The following is a 24249-nucleotide window of genomic DNA, read 5'->3' on the forward strand; positions in this document are numbered from 1 at the left end:
TAACATTGAACTCACTCTTTTCAGTCATGGTGCCAACCACTATTTGTTCGCTTGATTTTCTCCTTAAATGCATACATGCTTTCAGCATTTCGTTTTGCTCACATAGCCTATTATCAAAGCTTTCATATCATTTCGCTAACGAAAAAAGTGCAGTATTCCTGCAGGGAAATCTCTGCAAATGGTAAAGCAGCTCTTGCAGGTAAATCAGCCATTAGGCGAGGTTGTTCTCTTGCGTTTCTCTGTGTAGAGTCTGCAAAAGAGATGGAAAATGCAGACGATTCTTGCACAGTATTCGAAATCATCATCAGTGATTGGGACAGGTGGCATGGAGAAGCAGCTGTAATGATTACACTCCCCGTGTTCTGTTCATTTAACGTTGTTACAGATATGGCGGCAAGCTGGAAAACATCTGCTTCTTTCAACTCTTGATTCAACAATTGTGCAAAGAGTGGTACATTGGGTGGTGAATCAGCGAACGGCTGGAGCATGTCACGAATATGTATTTGAGCGGTAGTACTCGATGGATCTTGCATTGCCGCAGGATCTGTCTGAGCAGCAAGCAAAGGTGTTTCTAGATTGAATACCGTGGCTATTAAGGAGTCAGGGTGCATGCCTAGATCTACAGTCACACCCTTATTCATTACACCCTCCACTACATCGCTCGCTATTTCATTCTGTTGCAATGTGTTGCCTAGCACCGGATTTGTTGATATTCATTCTTATATAGTAATAACGGAATTTGGACCAGGGTAGAATTTTCTAATATCTGTTGTAAGCGATATAGCCCTCGCTCGTGTTTTTGCACTTGTACTGCGAGTAAGATTAACACTATGTGAGGATCGTTGTGGTGTGCTAACAGCTTCAGCAATCACCTTTGCTAAATCATTAAGAGGCGGTATTGCCATTGTTAAGGTATAAAATGTTACCATGCATGTGTTAAATTGTTAAATCAAGTCAATGTAGCTTGCATACAACACAAAGTAAATCAAATGAAGACTTCAAATAAACATACAATGTGAATATGAAAAAAAAACAGAAAAACTTGGATATGAGCGTTTTACCCCTCCATGCCCTCCAGCACATCGGCAAATCAGCACTTGCAGAAGCACTTCGAAAATGCATGTGCGCGAATGTGTGCGCTTTCCAGGTTTTATGTGCTTCTGGGAAAAGGGGCGGGGCCAGAGGGTTTCACGCTCTAAAATACAAAGAAAAGAAGATATAATCAATTTAAATAAAGTCTGGCAAAGTATGAAGTCTCTATAAGTGTTCACGGGGAGAAAATCATCCAAGTGGAGTTAAGTCTCAGTGCATACCAGTTGATCTACAAGTAGTTTTCATGGGACGCGTAGCTCACAATGGACAGCACGACCCAGCAAATCAGCACTTGCAGAAGCACTTCGAGAATGCATGCACACGAAGGCGCACACTTGAGATTTTGTGTGCTTCTGGGAAAAGGGGCAGACCAGAGGGTTTAACACTCAGTTGATCAGCAAGTCGTTTTTTTGGTACACGTAGCTCACAACGGACAGCGCGACTCCGCAAATCAGCACTTGCAGAAGAAGGGGGAAAGGAAAAGGGCGAGGGAGGGGAAGGGGGGAATGTTGTTGGCAGGGAAGATAACAACTTCAGTTTTTGAAGATCTTAGAACCAGAAAGTGATTTGACATTCATGACTTAATAGCAAGCAGGCAGAAAGCTACATTATTGTAATTGTCAAGAGTAAAGATGGGGAAAGAGAAAAAAATTGGCATGTCATAGAAGTTTTGAAAAATCCCAAAGGACGAGATAATAGCAGCAAGAGGAGAAGTGTAGAGGGAAAATAGGAAAAACCAAGTACCAACCTTGAGGGACACCATGAAAGAGGGGAAGTGTGCGAGAATATTTACCAGACAGAACAGGTCCGGTCAGAAAGATAGGAGCTAAAAGACACAAAAACAGAGTCAGCAAACATAAATCAAGTGAGAGAAGCCAAGAGGAGGGTGTGGTCAACAGTGTTAAAAGTGGCAGACACATCTAGGAGTATGAGCAGAGAGGAATGCTTTGTGTAACATGTGGAAAGGAGAGAATTACAAACAGAGAGAAGAGCAGTCTCAGTTGAGTGGGAGGGATGGAAGCTAAGGTGGAAACCTGAGTATAAACAAGTCTCTCAAGAAGTTTCGAGAGAGAAGAAAGAAGTGAGATGAGGCGAAAATTAGAAGGGAGAAAAGGGTCGAGAGAAGGATTCTTAAGAATGGGAAGAATAGAAGCATGCTTAAAGTATAAGGTAAAGATAGAGGTGAAGGGAAAGGTGTTGAGGAGAGTGCTAAGATAGGAGACAAGAGAAAGAAAGACTGGGAATTAGGGAATATGGAATGTTATCCAAAGGAGAGCCAATGGGATGTGAGCGAGTAAGAAGTGCAGAGGTTTCTAAGTTGGTGATGGGGGAGAAGGTGGATATTAGGGAGTTGGGGGAATAATGAGGAAGAGAGGAGATAGTGTGAACAATGGCAGCACGAAGAGAAGAAACGTTGGTAGAGAAATTTGTTGCAAAATCAGCAGCAGTGAAAATAGAGTGAAGGGAATGATCAGGAGTGGGTGGTGTAAGAAGGCGGGAAACAGATATGATATGATATGGCATTTAAAATGTGCCTATTCACAAGTGTTTCAAAGCGTGACGAGGTAAGGGAGGGGGAACAGAGGGAAGACAGAGACAACGATCTTACTACGCCAGGTAACATTGAGATCGCGGAGAGGAGGGGGAACAAGGAAAGGGCCAATAGGGGGAGGATGCAGTGCAATACATAGGATCAACAGTATAAAATAAATAGAATAAATAAAAACAGTAGGTAAAAGTGCAGCCAGCTAGTGGCAAGTGCAGGGGTAAGTGCTGACATCAAGTGTCAAGAGCTGGTGGTGACTGTAGGGATACAGAAAAAGCCCCCAAGTACAGGGGTTGCCCGGGAGGCAGTGCAGGTGTGCAGCTGGGGGGGGAGGGGACCAGTGCAGTTTCAGTCAGGAATTCAGCAAGGGAGAGGAGGAGAGAAAGTAGAAGCAAGGCGGAAGGTCTTGAGGGGCTTCCGAAACCGGAGATGGTTCTTCTCAAGTTTCAGGGAGGCAGGGAGGCTGTTCCAGAGAGAGGCCCCAGCAAGAAATATCGATGCTGAGTACCACAAAAGGAAATACACCAATCACAGGCTAAAAAAGATTCACAGATCTTTTATTACTGTACAGTTTACAAAGCAAAACAGATAACTATCTGGCTCCCAACACCTTGCAATGTTTACCAGCCAGCAAGGAGAGGTGAGAGAGTGCTGGAAATCTAAACATTTGTACTTTTATACAATTCATGTAATATTGTCCAGCTCATCTTCACGTTAATAATTTGCGGTCTAGAGTTCGTGCCTAGTTCACACACAGATTATACAATATTATGCAAAGGCTTACATAGGTTTGCATTTCCATGAAGGTACAATGGTGATGTATGTTCTCGGATCCTGCGGTAAGCCTTGTGCAATGTTCCTTTACAATACAGCTCGACCAATGTATACGCTCAAGGTTTGTTCTTCATTGTCCCAATGTTTATACAAGGATGAGTCTTGTGAGCGCAGTCAACACTTAAACAACAGTTCATATGAAGCACAGGGTCCCATTACTCAGTCTAAACAGTTAGCGCTCAAACAGCCTAAACATTAACAGAACTCAAAGGTCAGAAGGCTTGGTTGCAAGTTGAAAGTTGAAAACATAGTCCACCATTTTAGAACAACGAACACACGAGTAGAAATCAAAATGGTGGATGAATCTTAAAATGGCGGTGAAGTTAACCCAAAAATCGGAACTTTGTAATGTGGTTTTCCGTGTAGCGCGAGTAGGCTTAAGCCAATATAAATACTGAGGAGGCACTATATAATTACCGTTTAACAAACCCTCATTTTTATATTTGCTTTACTCGAAACTCCACCTTTCAATGTCCGTACATCCTGAATCACATTCATCAGATATATCAATTGCCATCAAATCCTTAACAGTAATATCCTTCATTACAAAAACATTAGTCATCTTCTCAGGTGTGTGTATGTTCGGTCATAATGTTCCTACAGTTTGCGCACAACATCCCCCTAACATCGAACATATGGCAGGAAGACATTGTATGCAACAACAACAGAACAACAAAATACCAAGGATTACCATTAAAACTGAAAGACGTTTCCATCCCGAAGACCGTAAAAAGACCCAGAACCAAAGAAATAATATCTCAGTTTCCCTCGGGAACATGCACTTCTGTACTTAGGACGTGCAGATTTTGTATTGCCTTGAATATGGTCGGGAGGAATCAGGTTGGAAAACGCAACAAGCAGATCCCACCAATTTACATATTCCACCACGCTCAGCCAGGATGACGTCTAACACCATCCCGTTCTGTAGAGCCACTAATCTAAATGCTCTCTGTTCTAGCGTCATGTTGTAGAGTATATCGGTGGCCCGGTTGATGGTTCTCCCCAATACTCTTGCTAGTCTCCTAATATCCTCGGAATTCATGATCTGACCCCAAAATGGCACAGAGGATTTCGCTACATCACCCATGACTTGTGAAAGAGTATCAACGTTCTTGTCCTGTCTTGGACGAACCCTAGAGACCTCAGAGGTGCTAGCTAGATATACCCCTGGTAGCAGGATACCCAAATAAAAAGTACCCAGCCAATCCCTGGGTAGCCACGGAAAAGCTTCATTGCCTCAAATGAAATAAACAGGATCACCTACATACAAAGATCTGTCCTAACTAGTCAAATTCACAACATTGGTACAACCCTCGAAAGCACCCATTGACTGAGAACCATTCCTTTGTATGCAGAAGGAATCAGAGTTGGGGCTGTGATTGATAGTATAGGAAGGAGGCGTAGCATCCCGGTTGCCTACGGGAGCCATCTTGGAAGAGATTAACAATTGAAAAGGTCTAGATAGTCTATCGGAAGACCTAATAGAAGCAACATTAAGCAAGCTCCTATTTGCAAAAAGAGAGCATCCCAGAGGCATCAGAACTCACCTTTCAAACTCATTCAAATTAGTCCCATCAAAGTTTCCTGAGATGCTATCGTTCCAACGACCAAAGACTAACGCCATCAGAGAGGCATAGCATGCAGTAGTTAGAGGCAAAGGATGAATATACCAGCCCAACCCTTTTTCCCCGTGTTGTGGCAAATGCGAACAGATCCAACAATTAGTTCTATTCAAGATTGCATGAGTCAAATTAATTATTAACAGAAGTGTATTATTGTGATAACTCTGTCTGTATTGTGAATCCCTAGGAGATAGAGTGTGCAGATGCACGAAAGGTGTAGACATAATGGGAACACTTTCAGTAGGTAAAAGTGTTTCAAGTGGACGCACCCCTTCAATATACCAAAACCCAAGAGCAATTACTACTGTCAAACCGGTTAACATAATTACAAGGAAACAATACGTCCTCAAGGACCATGTATTTTTCTGTCCAATGTCTTTGTTAGCCACACAATCGATCGGTTGCTCCGCACGAGTAGAGATAGTGACAGGCATTGTTCCTCAAAGCTATATCCTGAAAGGTTCCTGTGATAAACACGTAGTTCATTTGCTGGTGATCTCCTGATCACGTGATCTTGATTGAAGATAGCTTTGCCCGGTCCCAGCCACTTACTTATGTTTCAGCGCAAAAGTGGCAAGGGACGAGCTCAATAGTCATTTCCTGTGGGCACAGCCATGCTTTGCAGTAAGTCTAGTGCCGTGGATGCAGATCATACCTTAAGACTCAAGGTACTGTGCGAACAGTGTGTCGTTGCTTCCTGATAAAAGTGGTGAAACAGAGGTAAGGTCGTTCAAAGGTGCAGAAAGATCAGAAGAAGAATTCAGAGACAAAGCAGCAGTCTCTGCAGGACCCTCGGGCTCAGAAAGAGTCTCTGAAATACCCTTGGTGTTGTTCAAGACCGATTGGTCATTAGAAACAGAGCAAGTAGTTTTCTTCTTTTCTTCTCCGTCGTGTGGGAAAGGGAAAGGTATCCTCTTGATGTGTGTCACGTATATCCAGTGTCGTTTTCCAGTTACTTGTACAGCAGTCTGTGTGGCCAACAAGACCTGGAATGGTCCTCTCCAACAGGGTGCGAGGCTGGATGCTCTCTCAAATGACTTTGTGAGCACCCAGTCACCGGGTCGAAATCTGTGACCTGGCCCCTCGTATTTAACTGGGAGGGATTCTCGCACCTGTTGATAAATCAAATACAAGTTTTGAGTCCACTGGTCACAGTATTCAGAAAGAAGCAAATGCTCTACATCCTTTAATTATTTTGGCTTGGGCAGGCTCTAAATGTTAGCTGGCCTCCCCATCACAATTTCATATGGGGAGACCCCAGTTCTAGTCTGTGGCGTTGTCCGCATGTACAGTAGTGCTATAGGTAAAGCGTCTGGCCATTTCAAATTACTGCTAGCAGAGACCTTGGCAATTTTATTCTTCAAGATACCATTGTGGCATTCTACAAGTCCAGCACTTTGAGCGTGTCTAGCCGAATGGAACCGTTTATCGATCTGTAATCCTGCGCATACTTGCAGAATAACAGCAGCGATAAAATGTGGACCATTATCTGACCAGATGACCCTCGGCAAACCAAACCTAGGAAAATATTCGTTAAGCATGGTTTTCGCCATTGTCATCGCTGTAGCGTCTTTCACAGGGAAGACTTCAACCCACTTACTAAAGGCACAAATGACTACCAAAATATATTTGTAATTATTACAGTTTTCCATCTCGATGAAGTCAAAATGAATTACTTCAAAAGGCACAGAGGGGGGACCAAAACTACCAATCAGTGTTGTCATACCCTTCCTCGTATAATGCTGTAAGCAAACCATACATTTCTGGACAAAACGCTCAGCAGTTTTTGAGATGTTAACATTCACCCAGACAGATTCTAACATTTGATTTTCCTAGCACATATATGAGCGGGATCATGGGCCATTGTGATCATGGCGGTGACATATGCATCGGGTAACATCCATCTTCCTTTTGAATCACCTACCCAACACCCTCCCTCATCCAACTTCACCAAACCCTCCGCCCAATGTTTAAGTTCTTCTAGAGTGGCATCCGCTTGAATATTCTTTATCGAGTCAATCCCTTCATCTAAAGTAAAAGTGTTTGTGGCTTCCTTTGTAATGCACATTGCTGAGTACAAATCAGTAGCAGTCTGTTTAGCTATCCTGTCAGCAAAAGCGTTCCCTTTCCCTACATCATCTACTACTTTCTGATGTGCCGCGCACTTCATGATTGATAGTTAAGTAGGAAGCACTAGTGCTGAGAGTAGCTGAACTATCAAGATGCCATGTTGGATTTTGGTTCCATGTGAGGTCAAGAAACCTTGTTGTGACCATAGTCTACTGAAGTTGTGAACCACCCCAAAGGCATACTGGCTGTCAGTAAGTAAATATATTCACTCTAAGCCCTTCAGAAAGTTCACAAGCTCGAGTCAGTTATGCGAAATTCTCTTGGTATCCACAATCGTGCTTAGTGTAGTGATGGCATAAGCAGCAGTGTATGTACCATCCAGAAGTTTGAAGCAGGATCCATCGCAATACAGCTCCCTTTGTGGATCATTCAGAGGTGTATCTTTCAAATCAATCCTGCCTTTAGTTTCTTGATCTGTGATATTAAGGCAGTCATGTAACATTTCGTCATTTACAGACGCAGCAGCAGCAGCAACAGCTCTCAAACATCTCGGCAAAGCGCATGCAACAGGATCAAGTGTGGAGGAAAAATAACCGCATGGTCTATTCTTCCCCCAGGTTCCTGCGTTAACACAGCCAAAGCACATCCATCACGTTCATGCACATACAACTCGAAGGCCTTATCATAATTTGGTGTGCACAAAACTGGTGCTGAACACAGTGCAGTCCTGAGCAGATCAAAAGCTTTCTGGTGTTCCAAGTTCCACGGTAGTGGCAAAGAAATGCCCTTCTTTGTCAATGCCAACATTGGTTTGATCACTAGTGAGAAATTAGGGATCCACTGTCTACAGTAAGAAGCCATTCCTATCAAGGCTCTGACTTCCTTCTGTGTATTTGGGACAGACATGCTAGAAATGCTTTTAATTCGTTCAGGTGTCAATCTTCTTCCCTCCTTTGACAGGAGATAGCCTAAATAGGTGACTTCCTGTCAACAATACTGAAACTTTTTCAATTAAGCTTTATGCCCATGCTTTGCTAAATGAATAAGCAATAACACAGTGCCTTCCTTGCAAGTACTTTCTGAATCTGCAGCTAAGAGACGGTCGTCAACATATTGTAGCAATGTACAAGTAGAAGGCAACTCAAGTTTATCAATCTGCTGTTTCAAAGCCATACTGTGAATGCTCAGACTCTCCATGTACCCTTGTGGCGCAAAGGTGAATGTAAACGAGCGTCCACCTAGGGTGAACGCCAAAAAAAAAATACTATCCACATGTATGGGAATGCTAAAAAAGGCATTCTTAAGATCCACCACACTGAAATGAGTAGCAGAAGCTGGAATCAGTGTTAGTATTGTCGTTACATCAGGTACAATTGGAAATTGTGGCGCAACAATCTTATTGATAGCACGCAAATCGATAATGAAACAGAAAGGAATCGCATTATTCCCTTTCTTATACACCAGTAAAATTGGGCTATTGTACATACTTCCTGCAATTTCTTCAATTACTCCACGATGTAGAAAGTCGGAAACTATTCATTTCAAAGCTTGCTCACCATCAACTGACATCTTATATTGTGGAATTTGTGGCAACTTATCTCCTGGTTTCAAAACAATTTTAACAGGCTCAATTTGCAAAATACCAACCTCATTGTCTTCAATTGCAAATAAAAACGCCGGAACGTCACTGAATTCTGGCGGCAAAGGTCTAGTCAAAAACTGTGAGGCAGAAAATTGCTGTGGTGAAATTGTCAAACACACTCCATCCAAATAACAATGAATTACCGCATTTAATTCTTTCAACAGATTCAACCACAACAAATTCTCTCCACAGTTCGTTGTCAGAAGAATTGGATAGTAATCTGTAAATGGACCCAGTGAAATCGGTACCGACAGAGAAACCGGACTAACCACTGGCGTACCAGAAAACCCTACAGAAACATTATTCTGCCCTGACAGTGGAATGCCTGGAACCCTTGAATGATCAATGGAACACTTCTGTCCTCCTGTGTCTATCAAAAAATAGAAGCTTCCTATTCCCCACCATCATCTCAATGTAGGGACCTTTCTGATTAACGGGAATTGGCGTCGGTTCCAGACCCTGCTTCGGGCTGTTCTAACGGACAATATATCATCAAAGACAAGATCTTCGGAAAGATAGGCAGTTGAAGAATTATCAAATATATTTCTGCTATCTACACTAGGTTGCTGATTTTCTTGCGAGAAAGACTGAGAATTTTGAGCAAACTGGCATCTACCAGGACCCCCTACCCCAGGGCGGCCTCTGGATCGTCTACCCATGACACCATATGTGTTATTCGACCTTTACTGGAGGATCGGACATTGTGCTCGCCAATGACCCTCTTGTCTGCAATAAGCACATTGGATTGCTTGTACAGGACCCAGCGGCACATTACTTTGTGGAACAAACTGACCTTGAAACTGCGTACTACCACCTCTAACCATCTTTTGCAATAATACCTTAGTTTTCAGATCTCCCCTTTTCTTTTCAATTCTCATTGTTGACTCTATTCTCATAATACTGAGCCATATGCAATACTTCGGACTGTGATTTAGCTTGCCAAGCACTCTCGGAAGTCATCATTTGTGACTGGATATCAGGCAACAATCCACGCACAAACTTGTCCACAAACAATCTCTTTCCTGACTCGGTGCTTAAATCCTGTCCGCTAAAATCTGAGAATACTTGTTCGAACCGATTAAAGAATTTGGTAGCACCTTCAGATTTTCCTTGGGTACAAGCCGTGAGTTTGTCCCAAACAATCCTTCTCTCGAGAATTAAAGTCTTCAATTTTGTTACTATTCTATCTGGCAAAGTCAGTATCACTGCGGTGGTCTTTCACCAGCTTTCCTTTCTCCATCTAACCTAACCAAGTTAACCCATTTGTCACCTAACCCTGCTGGATCATCTACAGTCCTAATCTGTTTCCATAAATCAGCAGGTAGGAGCACAGGAAACAGCAAGTCTATATCACCCAGAGTGAAAACTGACGAATGCAAGACAGATTCTATTTCTTTGTAAAACCCTGTTGGATTTTTCCTTATGTCTGTAATCGACTTTCTAATAGTATTCACCTCCTGTCTTGAGAATGGGATGTGAACAAACTGTAATACGTAGTGAGCTGCAATATCATAGGCTGCTGCACCCATTGCAACATTAGCCGGAATCTCAACTTTGGGAAATAATGTCGGAGGAAAACCTCTCTCATAGGCAACTGAGAAGTAGGCAACTCTGAACGTTTTCTAAGCAACAGAGCCAAATCAAGCGCTAAAGTGATGGAAGTGCTTATCAGACGCAAAAACTCTCTTATTGATATTCAATAATTCTGCAGGACAACACATCTTTTCTTTATACATTCATCCTGCAGGTATTCTACCATTACCTGTAACACTTTCCTCTGCATTTCTGGAGTATACGGACTATATGTATCATATACTTCTACGGGAGATATCGACATATCTGAAATCCATCAAAGCGCATCCCTTGTGCAAATTCGCGTTTCTTCACTCGTTGACTTACAAAGAGGAAGGAATCGTTCCTGCAGGTAAAAAGCGTCCAAACTATCACCATCTATTTCATCATTCTGCAACCATTCTAACTCCCTTCTAAACTCAAAAACCCTCTTGACATGCTCATGTACTTTCCCCGCAGTATCCCTTGAATAAGCTAAAACATTCAAACCTCTCAACCCTTGTGGGACATCTGTGTCTGTCAATCTATTCCACATTACAGCCAAATGTATCCCTATCCCCTCAATAAAGACGTTCTGATTGGGAATACTTTCTAGATTAGACAGTGTAGCTAAGACAGTAGATTGATCACCTTCCTCTATACATTGCTTAGCCCATGCATTCACATTTCTCCTCTTCTCTTTGGAAACTGTGTTCCGAGTTACAACTTTTGATTCAATACTCGCTCCTTTATCAACTACAAGTGGAGCAGAACCGCTAGAAAAAAAGAGAGTGTAGACAAATCCTGTACAGCAGGTAGTGGAGACACTACTACTGGCAATAAAGACGAATCTACTGGAACAGTAATAGTAGGTAAAGGTGGAGGTATAGGCGGAGGAACAACAACAGGAAGCGGAGCAATAATTGGCAGAGGAGGAGAAACTGGAAGAACAGGAATTGCTATGGGAGGAGGAACGACAGCAGGAAGAGGTAAGACAGCAGGAATAGGTACATAAGGAGGTGGTGCATTTAAAAGTTTATGAATTAGTTTACCTGAGACATGAAAATCTTTCGATGGATATATATTCTGTATACCAAGTTGAAAAGCTCTATCCATGTTTCTGACAGACTCTGACTGTTTTTGTTGATCGTACAATAATGCCTTTTCTGAGTTTGACATGTGATGACGTGTATGCTCCTCTTTACACTTAAGTTGCTGCATGGAAGCTCACCATCCAGGGATCAGATTGTGCAGTACTGTTGAGGTGTCGCGTCTCATCCAAGAAGGGGCCCCCTTTACTCACCGTCCGATCCCGGTCCGATAGCCGCGTCAACTCTTCAATGAGGTGGCATCATTCTTGAGTGTCCCTATTCGAGCGCCATCTGAAAGAACAAAGAAATATCGAGGCTGAGTACCACAAAGGAAATACACCAATCACGGGCTAAAAAGATTCACAGATATTTTATTACTGTACAGTTTACAAAGCAAAACAGATAGCTATCAGGCTCCCAACACCTTCGATGTGTACCAGCCGACAAGGAGAGGTGAGAGAGTGCTGGACATCTAAACATTCATGCTTTAATACAATTTGTGTAATATTGTCCAGCCTCTCTTCACGTTAATAATTTGCGGTCTAGAGTTCGTGCCTAGTTCACATACAGATTATACAATATTATGCAAAGGATTACATAGGTTTGCATTTCCATGAAGGCACAATGGTGATGTATGTTATCGGATGCCGCGGTCAGCCTTTTACAATGTTCCTTTACAATACAGCTCGACCAATGTATACGCTCGAGGTTTGTTCTTCATTGTCCCAATGTTTATACAAGGATGGGTCTTGTGAGCGCGGACAACACTTAAACAACAGTTCATATGAAGCACAAGGTCTCATTACTCAGTCTAAACAATTGGCTCTTGGACAGCCTAAATATTAACAGAACTCAAAGGTCAGAAGGCTTGGTTGCAAGTTGAAAACATAGTCCACCATTTTAGAACGACGAACACATGAGTACAAATCAAAATGGTGGCTGAATTTTAAAATGGCGGCGAAGTTAAGCCAAAAACGGAACTTTGTAACGTGGTTTTCCGTGTAGCGCGAATAGGCTTAGGCCAATATAAATACTAAGGAGGCACTATATAATTACCATTTAACATTTATTTGTCCGATATACTCCGGAACGCAATCTTCGCTCCTCGACCACCAACCTCTTGGTGGTCCCTAGGCACAACCGGGAAAGACTCGGTGGCAGAGCTTTTTCCATTGCTGCGGCCAGGCTGTGGAACACCCTCCCACTGCTACTCAAGTCTACCTCTAACCATTTGGCTTTCAGGAAAGCCCTGAAAACAACTCTATTTTAGCTCTCTGGCTACCACTGTTCTTCCTGCTCGGTAGCTTCCTCACCAGTGCCATGATGCCCTTGGGTGACCGTGCGCTCTACAAGTCCAGGTAACATAACATAACAGGAGAAGCGACTGACCCTGAGGGAGTTTTAGGCGGATGAGCGAAGAGCTCGAGAAGGAAGATATTGAGAAAGAGAGAGTTGGAGGTATTGAGGCCCCAGGCCCCAGAAAGCCTTGTGGGCAATGCAGAGGGTTTTGGACTTAATCCTCGCAGCCACTGCGAGCCAGTGCAGAGATTTCAGTCCTGGGGAGATACAATATCTTTGGGCTTGAAGCCAAGGACAAGTCTTTCAGTCCTGTTCTAGATTGGAAAAGATGCAGGGAATTAGTAGATTGGGCATGCAGAGGGTCAGAGTAGTAATTGCATTTAGCGAAAAGAAGGGAGTGATAAGAAGAAAAAGAAGAATCAGAGCCTGAGAGGGACTTGGACCAGTGAAGTTTAAGTCGCCAGAATACTCGCCACATTGAACGGAGATGGGATGAAAGGCAAGGTTGAGGGGTTTGCGAGAGGGAGCAAAGAAGAAGCAGGATAAAGGGTATCAAGTGACGAGGAAAGGGAGGGAGGAAGAAAGAGAGGTTGCAGCATAATCAGCCGAGAGGGCAGAGAATGGGGAATGAGAAGGAAGAGCAGAAATACTGGATGAGATAAATAGTGGAGTATTGAAGGGACGAAGATCATGATGGAGATAGGTAGATCCCTCAGGTCCAGTTAAAAGAGGTGGAGTGGGTGGAGGAACAATGAAGAAGGGGAGAAGATGATGATCAGAAGAATAAATGGACAGGGCAGAGACAGGAGAGCACAGTACTGAAGAAACTAATATAAGGTCCAGACTGGAGCCCGCTGAATGGGATGGGGAGTGGGAAGAGCAGAGAGATGGTAGGAATCGAGAATAGCAAGGAGTGGCAGCATGGAATGAGTAGAGGAGAGATGAAGATTAAAATCATCCAGGAGTAGGAGCATGGTAGAAGAAGGCAGAATGACAGAGAATAAGGTGTCAATAACCTCACCAAAGGTAGCAACCGAACCCGGAGTATGACAACCCAATGAGAAAGTAATGGAATAAGGCTTGATAAAGGTGGTTAGAGAATATTCAAATGAGGGAAAGATGAGGAGAGAGGGAGAAGAAGAGGCAACAAAGGAGGGAGAATAGAGAATGCCTGTTCCGCCACCATGCATCACAGGACGGGGTGTTCACAAAGGCAGTAGAAGACGTAGTAAAGGAAGCAGGAATCATGGTATTGGAAGGGGAGGGACAAGTTTTGGTGAAACACTAAAAATGAAGTCTTAGGTGAACAAAAATAGTGACTTAGTGGGATTCTTTGCATAGTGAAAGGGCAAGATTAATAGAAGTAGAGTTGGGTAGAAAAGGAGCATATTGCAGCGGAGGATACATAACGTTTTTTAGGTTTCGGGAAGATAAACAAATAAGTAAAGGAGTGAGTTGTGCAGCGAGTAGGAACAGGAAAAACAGCATCAGACATAATAAAAGGAGAAGGAAAAACAGTTTTTAGGAGTAAAAGTGTAGCCAGTGCAAGGATGTAAAACGTTCTGGAGCTAGCCACTGGAGGGGCTGGTTGCGTGGCGTTCAGAGAAGCAAGAGAGTCAAGGTTTCCCTACAGATTACATTTATTTGGCTGCCACATTGAATCTAAAAGCCACGATTTACCGTAAGGGTCTCCCAGGCGAGGTGTTGATGGAGGTAGGGCCAATGTGAAGCCAATAGGGGTAAAAGCCAAAGTGTGTGGTCGTGGAATCGGAAGTCAAACTACAGAGTGCGGAGTCAGTTAGGTGGAACACGTTTCCCAGATCCATCCATGGGGCATAAGTGTAAGAAGCTTTTTCTCCTTAAGTCATACAGCAGGCACATCATTGCTCTCTCCTCACCACATGGCTTGGAAGTGTCACCTGACCACCCAGATGAAAGGTAAACCCTGTTGGGCTTTTGTGGAGCCATAACCCCCAGCGCTCTGGCGCACATGTGTTTTTGCCTAAATATCAGAAAAACGAAATAATTATTTTTTGCAAGACTATAAATTAAAAGAAAAACATTTGCCACGTTGCACTGCTGTTGTGTGCCTCTGTGCATTCTACCATCCATTGGCTTCAGTTGAGGGCCATCCTCTCCATCATGGGTGCTGCTGGATTTGTAGACACTGGAGTGACTGCCTTGGGGTGGAAAGCCCTGCTGTGATTGGGTCCCTCTTCCATCAAATGCCCAATAAGGCAAGCTGTTGCGTGAAGCCAGCCCCCTTCCAAGGCCCAATTCTGAGGCCCCTGTCTGTGCCTGTCCAGGCCGAGGAGGGCCAGGAAGGCCCTCTAACCCTCCTCAAACTAAAAAACAGCCTCCAAACTAATTACTGCTTCCCCATGTTATTGCATCCTTGGACAACTATGCTCCTTGCACATCTGCAAGTGAGTTATGGCTCAACTCCTCCACTTACCTCTTCTGAATCTTTTACTGTGCCTTGGCACTCTGCCTTCTTTGCCGCTACTAACCTACATCTTCTTTCACAGCATTTGTGCCTCTTTTTTAAAAAAAATGATTTTAGGAGTGTTCACTTTTTCATTTGAGAACCTCCTGCATTACATTTGTGCCTCTTTTTTTGTTGTTTTTTTAAACAATTTTAGGTGCGCTTACTTTTTGTTGTTTTTGTTTTTCATCTGTGAACCTCATGTCTGTTGACATTCTATTCCTTTCTGGTTTGCATGTATGGCTTTGTGACTACTTCTACTAGGCCACCTGGTGAGTTTAGCAAGAACGGTGCTGTGCAGCTACTCTTCTTTCATTCCTCAAATAACCTCTGCCGCCCCTGAGGATCTCTCCATCTCTCAGATTATCTATAACTGCTACACTATCACATATCCCTCTCTCTCATGAATTCCAGTTGGAAAAAGTACAAAAAAGGCATCTTGAGTGAAAACCCTGGACTTCCCATTGCAGACACCTATGTCAGTGCTTCCTCTAGATAGGTTTTCACTAATATTTGCTTCTTTGTCCCCTCTCCAGATCTATGTGGTCAGGAGGAGAGGAATTCACTGACGGGCCCATAGGTCAGCGCTCACCCTCTAAAACTTGTAAGACAAGATAGCTGCACCATATGAGGACAGGAGGTGCAGGATTCATTTACTCCAACACAACTCCATAATGAGGACTCAGTAAATTGGCAAAGAAAGTCAGTTTAATGACAAGTACATCAAACAGGGAAACAAATGGAAATCAGCAGCATTGCGATCACCTGTCTCGCTCCGACTTCCTCGAACTTCAGTTGAACAGCAATTCTTATAGGCAATATTCGTTATCATTGACGTCTAACTCTACAAAACTCGACATGCAATATAATTGGTTAAGAAAGGTAACTTAAGTACAGGTGCTATATCTGTATATGATAATAGGGCATGCGGATTGGATAACTCTTATCGGGCGGCCGTCTAGGCCCATCCAACTACACCACACGTGATTGACGTCACTACAAGTACGGCGTCTTATTGGTTCCACTATCTATAGGACTCCAGATAACTTGGTCCATTGTGATTGGGCAGGTTACACCCCTAGACATAAATCCCCATTTAAATAAGCGGCATGCAGAATGGACACCCAGGTGCCTTGTGCCCCAGGATTCACCCTGCCTCCTTTCCATCAATCATTGTTTTAGGGCGATGTGTGAATTAGTTGGCTAAGGATGGCTTCGAAACTGTAGTCTCCTATCGAGAAAAGTTACAGCATCCTCGGGTCCTGGATGATATCAGGCGGTGGTACTTCTTTGCGCCTGGCTGGTCACGTGTTAGTTCACCATGAATCTGCTTCAGTTTCCAGCTTTTAGTGCATTTAATTCTGTTTCAGCCTCGCCACCTGCATGGGCCCCCCTTATCTTGACCTTCATGAGGCAGGCTGGTATGCTCTGAAGTTTGAGTCTTGTTAGCTGATGCTCTCCTCCCTTTCTCTGGTTGACCTCGATTTCCTAGGCATGAGCTGCTCTTTGTTGAGTTTCGATTCCGCTCCTTCTCTTGCCTTTGGCTGGGTTACGAAACTTGGCCTGTCAGGCCTCTGGCAGCCTGGGTACATTTCTGCTTTCACAAAATGGAGTCGCACTTGTATAACGTGCCTTATTGAGGTAGATATATGGTTGGTGCTTGCCGCTCTAATCTTCTACTAAGCATTGCAAGCAGTATCATTTCTTTTGCCTCTTGCGTTCCAAGCCTATTTACACACGTTTGACAGGTCGGTTGCTCCCATCTTGTCTCGTAGCAATGTTTCCTCACGTTTTAACATCATCTCTTCTCTGTGTCCATTATATTTATTTTCGTAGTTACTCGCACTGGCGTGCTATCTTTGATAGCTGCTTTTGTTCATTCACGAGTCTGTTCAGGCCCTTGAGTCATTTCCACTGGCCTTCTATTAGGGCTCTTTGGGTCTCTTCATGGACCGTCTGTAGGTACTCTTCATTTCGTATCAGTGGCTGGTACGGCTGTCTGATAGGTTACCGTGCTGCCCAGGGTTGTCTGGTTATGGGCGCTTCAACAGGTATGGATCTTCTGATGTATACTGGGCAGAGTCCCAGTGCAGCACTTTTTTGGTTCATTTGCTCCTCATACATCACATACCTTGGCAAGTACGCTCCTGGTACCTTGAAATGAGGGGACGGGTTGCAGGCCATGCCTCGGACCTCCTCTACACTCCCCCCTCTGGTCGGTTCATCGACCACTTCTGCAACATCTTTTGCATTTATTTCTTTTGATTCTTTGATGTCCTGTTCATCGTCTTCAGGGTTTGTACATGATGGTGTGAATAGATTGGAGTCCATATTTTTATCACTCCTTTCAAACTTCCTGCTGTTTTCACATGTTCGTCTTTGTTCCAGGTCATTAGCTGGCATTGTCCATTTGGGCTGCAGTAGATCAATTTTCCTTCATACCTTCTTCGTTTCTAAGGGTATGTGAATCTTGTTCCTTCTGGCACAAATATGCTGGCCTTCACAAAGTCTCTTATTTCTTCATCAGTCAGGTCTCTGGGCTTCCACCCTGGCTCGACATCAACCATTATTTTCATCCCTATGGCTTTCTTCGCAGTTTCTGGCACTGTGTAATGATTATCTTGATAACACAGAATCCTAGCAACACCATTGCTAGTAGAGCTCCCAGAAACTTGAATATATCTGCCATCCATTGTGGGACCCATGAGAATAGGTCTCCAAACCAGCTGTCATCGTCCACTTCGTCACTTTCATCGATCATCTGGTTTTTCAGGTTTGTCAACATGCTTATGGACTCTGTTATGGTTCAGTTTTCTTCATCATGTGATGGTACAAATGTGCAACATGATTCTCTGATTTTTGCACAAACATCTCCATCCATTGCAGTGATCATGTCAAGCACATATCTGTTTTGGAGGGTCATCAGTCTGATTGCTCTCAGCTCTTCTTTGATCGCGTTAAATCCTTTTATGGTGGTATTAATGGTCTGCAATAACTCCCATCTGGTTATCTGCAACCATTTAGCATTCACTCTAACTTGGATGTGGGGCAGGGGTAGTGTTGTGAATACTGTTGCGGTGAGGCTGAACAGCCTGTGTTCGTATGGGATTGCATGGAATGCCTCTTCTGATTTGAGAGAAAATGTTCCCTCTTCATCCTGTATACCATTTCCACAGATCTCTTTCTTCTTAGATGAGCATCTGCTTTCGGGAAACTGTCCAACTTCAGGTCATTCTTAGGGATCACTAGCGCGGGAATGTGGACGTTCACTAATGTGCATATGCCTTCTCAGTTTTTCAGCAGCCTTATGTTTGCCTTGGATCCACACGCCCAGTAATGGTCCATAATAACTGTGGTTCCTTGTGTCATTCCTGGAGCTTCAAAGATCCGTCCGCAGTTTTGATTCTCTCCCATCTTCCTTGTGCCATTGTTTCTGAAGCATAGTTCCGGGCTCTCCAGTGGCACTATCTGCAGGGGTCCCCCTCTATCTTCGACCCATGTTAGTAACTTTACTAGATTTGGCCATAGGGGTTTGCACAGTTTTTGAGAGTTTTCTATTGCTTCTTTGCAGGCTGCAAGGACCATCCAAACTCGGCAGATCACTACTCCTTCTTCCCATCCATTTGGGGAAACCACTGTTCCCCAGATCTGCATTTGGCCTCTGTTATTCCAGATTTGTGCCTCTTTTGCAGTTTTTCCGTGAATGTTCAGTCTTGGGTTTGTCACCCATCGTGGCCCTGATCCTTTGACATCAGTATTCTCGTATCGGATCACATGATTCCTGGCGTGCGTCCTGTTTCTTGTTCTAATGTCCTGGACGTAGCCATCCTCATCTGGGTAGTCTTTTTCGGTGGCCCATATCAGTGAAGCGTCTCTTCCCAGCCGGTCAAGTGGCACAGCGAGTAGAGCGCTCGCTTTGACACCCGTGCAGAGCCTGTTAACGCAGGTTCGAATCCCGGCGGGGCCAAACTCAGCCTTTCATCCTTCCGAGGTCGATAAATGAGCACCACACACCGTGGGTAATAATAAGCAGCGCTCGGATACCTGAGGGTTTGTAGCGCTATATAAAAAGCCTAATTATTATTATTAATTATTATAAATTGTCCTCTGGTGTTTCACATTGCCACGTGTGACATACAGTGTGCTGTAGGGACATCAATTTCTACAGCCACGAAGATCTTGGATTTTCCCATGCTGTAACGGTAGGAGAGGACAGACGAAGCATTCTCCTTCTGACTGCCTTTGTCCTACTTCCTTCATGTGCTGGTACCATATGTTGTTTCCGAGATGGGCTGTGCTGTCCAGGTAATCATTAAGTTCATTGTTATCTTCGTGCGGGCTCCTCTTGATTCTCAGCGTTCTTCTGTAGTTTGCTATGACTATGTCTCTAAATGCGTCTGTGCTGCTTTTCCTCTCTGTGCGTCTTGGTGGAGCAGGGTCCTTTTGCTGCATTGCTTTGGTAGGAAAATATTTTTCGTTTCTCTTCCTCTCCTCTTGTAGTTTTTCATTGTGGTTCTCTGGCCGCCATTGGCTCACCATCTCCTCAACGTGTGGCTTAGTCATAGATCTGGTGCTTGTTTGCAGTGGTCGAGCTGGCGTGCTTGTCGTTATAGTCTCTGCAGTTCTATGTTCCAGCTCCTTATGCAGTTTCTTTGCTCTGATTATGAGTGGGAATAAATAATCTATCAGCGTTTGTGTTTTCTCTGTGAATTCCTTTGTGGCTACTTCTGTTCTTTTGAGGGATTTTGCTATGCCTTCTCTCTCTAGTGTTTCACTTGGCTCCTCTTGGGTACTTCCACTGTTTTTTGGAACTGATTGTTCGGCAGGCAGTCACCCTCTCTCTGCTGCCTTCGTTGGACGTTCTCTAGCCATTGACACTTGCCCTTGTCTGTGTGCATCCTGTGTGTGGGTGCGTGCAGTGGTCGGTGCAGCGTTGTCATTCATTCCGTGCTGACCCTGTCTCCAGCTTTTCTCTTCATTTGTGACCTCAAATGTGTCTAAATTACTGCTAATTACATTTAATTTTAGTTTGTTACTTTTATCATCAGGTTTTCTTGGGACTGGAATAACTATATAGGGTCTGGGTGCTTTCGTAGGCCCCAGACGTTCATTATCTGGTGGGTGCACTGAGATTGGGACACTTCGTGCACCAATAAAGAAAGCAGTTCTGATTGTTAATGACAGAAAAACAATAATAATAACTATACATATACACATAATCGTTTGGAACGACAATTTGCAGCATTTTCTTCCAGGAAAGTGGGGGCGCCCTTCTGTTGGGGGTAAAACCAAGTTACTGTTTTGGGCCCCCATTTCGAATGAGTTCATAGTCAGTTATTTATTCCTTCTCTTGCTCTGTTCTCATAGTTCGAGAGTTCATTACTATTAAGTGACTAGTGCCTTTCAAATATCCCTCCTCATGTGAGTGACAACGGTAGTCTCTGGGTACTCAGTACAGTTCCTGTGCTAGGCTATGGAGAAGGGTTAGGCTAGCATCTTTGGCATATCACATTCATAATGCATATTTACAGTAGGTAAAGACACAGTGCATTCCTCGAATTTGGCTTGGTCCTGAGGACATGCTGGAACCTGTTCAATGCAAAGGAATGAAAGATGGAACTGCTAAAAATCACACAAAAATAAAATGTAGCAAAAATAAAAATAAAAGTAAAAATGAAAGAGAACATGAAAAATAAAAATAAAAATAATAATAAGGAAAAATAGAGGAAAAAGTAAAAAAAGAAAAAATAGGATGGTGTAGTTGCTCTCCTTGATCTGTCCTGTGGTGGAAAAGTGAAGAACTTTGTCTCTAACCTCGATTTGTTCCACGGTGAAAAGATAAAGCACTGTTTCTCTGTCTCCACAATCTGTCTCACAGCAGAAAGTTTCACTGGAATCTCCCAAGAACCCGATGAACATTAGTGTTTTTAATCTGAGCTACAATGGCATGCAAGAGCAATTTTAGCTGGGTATTCTTCACTGGATCTCTGAGGAATGTAGGTACGTCAACATTGGTTGGTCTTCCCACCAGCTCTGGAAAGTTCTCAATGAGGTAAAAGAAGACATGGTATGCATATCTGCTGTCTTCTGGTGATAACGACCTTCGTCATGTTTTGCCGGGTTCAGGGTCACAGGCCTTTCTTTAGACGTGAACTGTCTCTGCACTTTCCTGCTGCGTGGATTGCGACCACGTAATTTATTTTGATCCACACTTGGTTCAGGAATTCATTGTTTCTCGGATCTCTGATGAAAGTTAGGGTATCCGTGGTTCTCCCTACGAGTCCTGGGCATTCCTCTATGATGCGAAAGAAAAGCGTGTATGTCAGCCCATCAATGATCACTTGTGGTGGAAGCATCTGTGTCCTTATCATCAGGCAGTACAATGAAGGCTTCTGCGATGACAGTCAGTAGTTGCCTGATTATTTTCTCGTTCGCAGGATCTTGAATAAAGTCTGTGACACTGGTTTCTCTCCCTATGAGTGATGGATATGATATTACCACCAGCTGGAAGTAGGTTAACACATCACACTTGAGGCTTCTGCTGGGGGATTCCATTAGGTCTGTGAACAAAGTCGTAATACTAGTTGCTTCAGGATACTGTGATACGTTCTCCACAATGCACCTTATTTACAGTCTATTAGAGTTCGTGATTCTTTGTACTACTTGAACGTGACGTTATTTCAAAAGTTCATTTTATCAACGTTGGTGTGGCTTTGTGTATGTAGTTCTCTTCTTTATCCTGGAACTGTGGAGCACAGAATGTCCGTATTATTGTTCTTTATCACCTTTCTTTGGGTTGGGGAAATGTTATTATTTAACAGTCACAAATTAAAACAGAGTTCTTTGTCATTGTTTTGCTGCTCATGCGTCCTTCTTCCTCGCCATGGATCTTGTCTGCACGTGCTGAAGTTCTTCCCCGTTGTCTGTGGTTTCTTCATGGCTAGATGCAGCTAGAGGGCTTTCTCCTATATAAGGTTTAATGTCATTCAGGAAGAGCCATGCCCTTCTGACCTGGAGCTTGACGGCTGAGGGGGTTCAGGACTCTACGATGAAAGGGCCATTAAATCGTGGCTCGTCCCACCTCTTCCGGGTAAAGTTCCTTATGAGTACTCTGTCGCCAGGGAAGATGAGGGGCAAATGTATACCTTGCGCGGTGTCTGCTTCAGCACTTCCTGATGTGTCCGCTTTTCGCCGTCGCTGCGGTTGGGCTGAAATTATAGAGGCGCTGGATGTCATACAGTTAAGGTACTCCTGCATCTCTGTTCCCAGAACCTCTCTAGTTGGCTGGGCATCACATCTAGCTCTATCTCGGGGGGTAAGAGGGGTCCTCATCCTTCTGCCTGTAACTATCTAGTGCCGCGTAAGATGATGGTCGGAGTCGGGGTTGGCTCCGAAGTGCATACAATGCCAGTGGTAGACAGTGCAGCCATCCCTTTCTTAATGTGAGCTTCAACTTGGCTATTCTCTCCTTTAACAGGCCGTTGAGCCGCTCACATACCCCATTCCCCTCCGGGTGATACGCCGACGAGAACTTGTGCTTTATACCAAGCAACAAGCTGATCTGTTCTAACACTGGATTAACAAAGTGAGCCCCGTTATCTGATCTCATTACTTCGCACATCCCCCATCTAGGGAACACTTCCCTCAATAGGAAATTGGCAGCACAGGTAGCATATGGGTGTGTACAGGGACCTGCTTCTATCCATCTAGAGAATGGACACACCACCACAATTAAATACCTGTACCTGTTGCACACTTGAATCATGTCGACGTAGTCGATATGCAAGTGCTGGAATTGCCCATTTGGCCGGGGGAGAACTCCTCTCACTACTTTTAATGTGTGTCCAGCGGTGAACTGTTGGCAGATAATGAAGTTCACCATGAAAAATGCAACATGCTCTGCTAAATTGGGTGTGAACCAGTCTTCTGCGAGCGTTGCAGCAAGGTTTTCTTCTGTCATATGTATAGGGTAGTGTAACTGTTCCAATTCTACCTTCAGTAGGGCGACAGGCATTACCGGTTACCAGTGCTGTCCTGCCTCCACAAATCGTCAGAGGGGTTTAAGGAACACCCCCAATGTTTCCACACATTTTTCTCTTCCTGAGGTGCCTCCCCTTGGTGTTCCATTAGCTGAGTCTGCCCCATGTTACTATAGACCTCAGGTGTAGCTCGCGCTACCATCATCCTCTCATGGGTACGTGCCACCTCCACGTCCATGATTGTTTCAATTTTGGATGCCATGCGCTTGGCTTCCGTGTCCGCTTCATGGTTTCCACGTGACACGAAATCTGTCCCCTTGGTGTGGCGGCGCATTTCCCGGCCCCTATGCCCACTGGAAGCTGTAGTGCTTTTATCAACCTGTCCAGTAAGGCTGCGTGTTGCACTGGCATGCCGTCCTCTCGGAGGTAGCCCCTCCTTTTCCAGCCCGCTAGACCTGCATGTACTGTGGACGTCACATAGGCTGAGTCACTGTGCACAGTTACTTCCTGGTCTGCATGATTCTCAATGGCGAGTATCAGCGCCAACAGTTCTGCAGCTTGTGCAGAATAGGGAGAGGGTATTCGCGCACTGATGAGTACTTGGAACTCTCCATTCGCTAGGTGTTTTACCACGGCCACGCCTGTATATCTTTGTGCGTCTTCTTGATCGATTCTTGAAGAACCGTCAATGAACACGATTTCGCCTCCTGCCAGGGCATTTTCCTTTACCCTGGGGATTTCATCATAGAATTCCTCATAATTTGCACAGTCATGTATAGGTTCTTTTTATGCGACTGGCTCAGCTATGAATGTAGCAGGGTTCACAGTTTTACATCAAACTATTTTGATCGATGGGTTGGAGATAATCACCTCATAGGCAGATGCTCTCTGTGATGTCAGAGTGCCCTTTGGCTTCTCTAGTATGGCGAATAATGAGTGCTCGACGTACAATGTCATGGAGCACCCCATCACAATAGATGACACCTTCTCAATGGTGAACGCAGCAGCAGCTAGATTTTGTTTGCATGGGAAGTGGCC

The sequence above is a fragment of the Ambystoma mexicanum genome, chromosome 6p (assembly GCF_040938575.1).
Source record: "Ambystoma mexicanum isolate Mex_15411 chromosome 6p, UKY_AmexF1_1, whole genome shotgun sequence".
NCBI lineage: Eukaryota > Metazoa > Chordata > Amphibia > Caudata > Ambystomatidae > Ambystoma > Ambystoma mexicanum.